Raw genomic sequence first — 3,798 nt, 5'->3', positions numbered from 1 at the left:
ATATTCTTTCTTCCACTTGAATATATCCTTTCCTTGTCTTGCAGAATCGTACATACAAGGAACCAATTCCAGTACATCCTCACAAGCTTCCGTTGAATGATCAACGGAAAGACACATAAGGCAGCTTTGAGGAGATTCCAGATAAACAATGTTAACCCTAGCCATAAATTTATCAGAATGACCAGGAATCACAGTCATAAGAACAGTAGGTCGGGTTGCACCCACATCAATCTCCACACAGACTAGAGCTTTATCAGAAGGGGACTTATTCTTAGCACTCACAAGAGTTTGTCTATGAAATGCTATAGGCCTACCTATAGCACTACTTATATAGCATAACCCTTCAACAGACCAATAACTGAAAGGAATATTAGAGATCTCAATCCAAACATTTTCTTTGTTCAAAGGATAAACAGTTTGAAAATGCTCAAACCATTTGTGCACATGAATTCTCTGACCATCAATGTAAAGAGGACTGCATTCAATGGCTTTGGAAGCAGATTGAGTATTTTCAAATTTCAAAACCAAATAACCCAATTGATGGAAATAAACATCGGTAAGACCAACTTTATGATATTTCTCTACAAGAGCATCCTTAATTTTAGTTTTATCAGTATTTGCAATCACATTATTATCGAAGTTACCTAAGCAACTACTCTTCCAATAATCACAAGCATTTTGTAGAAATTCATGTGAAGGTTTGACAAGTAAAATACCATTGTTCTTGTTAACCACATTCTCAGGATGAAAATTGAATGAAGATTCATTAGCTTGCTCCTCGATAAGCGATTTTGTGGCATCCCTTCCCGGCCTAGATAATTTCGAGTGAGAGGCTTGTTGATCTTCGTATCCAACAGATTTTTTCATGCCAAAGAAAGGGGAAAGCTTATTAGAGAGAGCTGCAGGTTGTTTTTGTGAGTCCATTGCAAGAAAATTTTCGACTGCAGCTTAGAGATCTGTGAGGAGAGAGGAAGGGGGTGCAGAGATGGAAAGGTTTGTCGAACCTGAAAATAAGGTTAAAAATGTTTTGGGACAGAAAAGAGAAAATGGAGATGATATCGAGGAAGTCTCCATTATTAATTTCCGTTTAGAAGGGGCCTACATTTTTTTCATTTGATTTTGTAATCAAGAGGAAACAACCAAAATAGGAGCTTCTTGATAATTTCTTTCTAGCATCCGATACCACTACACGTACATTTCAATCTACTTAACAGTTGTGCTTTCTAACAACTTTTGTTTTTTGGTTTACCATCTAAAATATAATAATTCAGAATAATCTAAATATTTGAGAGCAATATCAAATGTTATTAAATAACAATCTTGGGATTTATCTCATCTATTTCAAATATTAGTAAAACATCCACTACAAGAATATAAGGCTAAATACAACGAACAAATTCAACCGATCTAAATTCGACCGAATTCGGTCGAATTTATGGTCAACCACAGCTAAATACAACCGCCAACGGTCGAATTTCAATTCGATTGACATAGTGCGGTTGAATTTAGTTAAAAATTCGACTGGTATTTTTGTGCGGTCGAATTTAGCTTTGCCAAAACTGGAGGGAATTTTCCCGCCAACTAAATTATTTTTACGCTCCTAAATTCAACCGCTAGCTGTCCAATATAGCCTTACCAAATGGAGGGATATTTTCCCGCTTTTTTTGTTTGAATTTACTGAAATAACAAAAGAAACAAAACAGCCAAATGCAAAAAAAAAACGATTTCAACCGAAATCGGTTGAAATAATTAAATTGATTGCAAGCGGTTGTATTTAGTAAACGAAAAAACACACAAAAAATAATAATTTAAAAAGTATTTTTAAAAAAATCGAAACAACAATTTAGGATTAAATAATAGTTAGCTGTACTAGTCAAACTGAAACTTGACTGTTAAAATGACAAACCAAATAAAATTATTTTGATACGAAACTTTGGTTATATCACTAATATATATATATACACTTTGACATACTGTTGGATCATTGATTTTTTTTAAAGAAAATCGAAACACCAATTCAGGAATAAACACTAGTTAAATGTACTAGTCAAACTGAAACTTGATTGTTAAAATGGCTAACCAAATAAAATTATTTTGATATGAAATTTTTGTTATATCACTAATATATATGTATATATATTGGCATCCAAGGTTGGATCGTTGAAAAATATTTTTAAAAAAATTGAAACACCAATTCAGGAATACACACTAGTTATCTATACTAGTCAAACTGAAACTTGACTGTTAAAATGACAAATCAAATAAAATTATTTTGATTTGAAATTTTGGTTATATCACTAATACACACATATATATAACATATATATATTGGCATACATACGTTTGGATCATTGAAAAATAATTTTAAAAAAATGTGTTTTACTAATATGTCCCATTTTAAAAGTTGATTTATAAATATGTCCTATTTCTAATTATATTTAGAGATATATCCTATATACCAGATTTTTTATAATTTGTAATTAATCATGGTTAACTTTTTTTTTTGGTAAATAAAAGTTGAGAGGTTTGTCAAACAACTGCAAGACCACCCCAGCCAGGAATAACCCAACTGAGAACGATCCTCTACCGCTCTGAATGGTGCACTGACCGTGCAGGGCTGTTAATCACGCTCTGGTCCTACAATCATGATTCATCCACCAGACTTGGTCACCCGTCTCGTTAGAAATCAAGGATATAGAGGTACGATTACTATAGAACAGATCCTGTTCAAGTATGGGCGTAATCATGGTTAACTTTAATAGTTAACATCTTCAAATGTCATATATAATCTTTTTATGCTACGGTTATATTGTGATATCTTAATGTGCATGATTATATTGTTGATGAAAAGAGTTAAATCTAATCCGAAAAGTGTTTATATATACAGGAGACCACATAACTTCTAGAAAATGATGAAAACTAAAATTTAACAAATTATGATGCAACAAATAGAGTGAAACATCACACTGACTTAAGTTTACGGATCAATGTATAAAACTTTCTCAATCAATAAATATAAATATACATGTAAATACACATTGGTGTACCAGTACTACGAATCTTGCATGGCTGCTTGCTTGACTTATTTTCAGTGATGAAATCGTCACTCCCAACTTAGATTTACTGGAAGAACACCATGAGTGTTGTTTAACCTTACTTGAAGGATATTATAGTTGTAGTTGATTGCTGACAAAACTTAAAAAATATTTTATTTTGCTAACACAATCATTCTGTCACTACATCATAGACTCGCTATATAATTCTTCTTATTTTGATTTTTGACAACATCAAATATATATGTATTTGTAGGCGTTGCTTAATTCTAAAATTTCAATAACAACCGACCCGGGACACTAGATTTGTGAGACAATTCTACTGCACTGAATTATGTATTAAATTTTAATGTTGGATATTTTATGTGATCTTTAAGAACTTAAAATCTAGTTTTATGGCTTAGTATTTGTATTATAAGGCATTCTAGTCATATTTAGTATTATTTATAAAGTAGTTATATATATATGAGTTTTACATGAGTTAAAATTAACTAGAGGACATAATTATAATTATTGAATAAAAAAGGACATATTAGTAAAGTAACTCATAAATTTGGGACAGATTGTATAAATCCCCTTTAAAAAATCGAAACACCAATTCAGGTTTAAACACTAGTTAGCTAACTGTACTAGTCAAACTGAGGCTTGACTATTAAATCCGACCGATTTTCGACGAGTCATACTTAGCCGGTTTTCTTGTAGTGATCTCCCTTAACTTATGTTTTTTAAAATATATACTCTCCTT

The 3,798-nt window shown here is 31.6% G+C and overlaps 1 non-coding gene across 1 annotated transcript; it reads right to left on the bottom strand.

Moving 5' to 3' along the window:
* Positions 1–2,523: 2,523 nt before the first annotated feature.
* Positions 2,524–2,741, bottom strand: LOC141669854 (small nucleolar RNA U3). The gene has a single exon (XR_012554107.1). It is a non-coding gene; the product is annotated as a small nucleolar RNA U3 (small nucleolar RNA).
* Between the last annotated feature and the right edge of the window lie 1,057 nt (positions 2,742–3,798).

This window comes from Apium graveolens, chromosome 6, assembly GCF_009905375.1.
Source record: "Apium graveolens cultivar Ventura chromosome 6, ASM990537v1, whole genome shotgun sequence".
NCBI classification, from domain to species: domain Eukaryota; kingdom Viridiplantae; phylum Streptophyta; class Magnoliopsida; order Apiales; family Apiaceae; genus Apium; species Apium graveolens.
The sequence above is the reverse complement of the archived record's forward strand: the minus strand, read 5'-3'. Positions and strand labels throughout refer to the sequence as shown.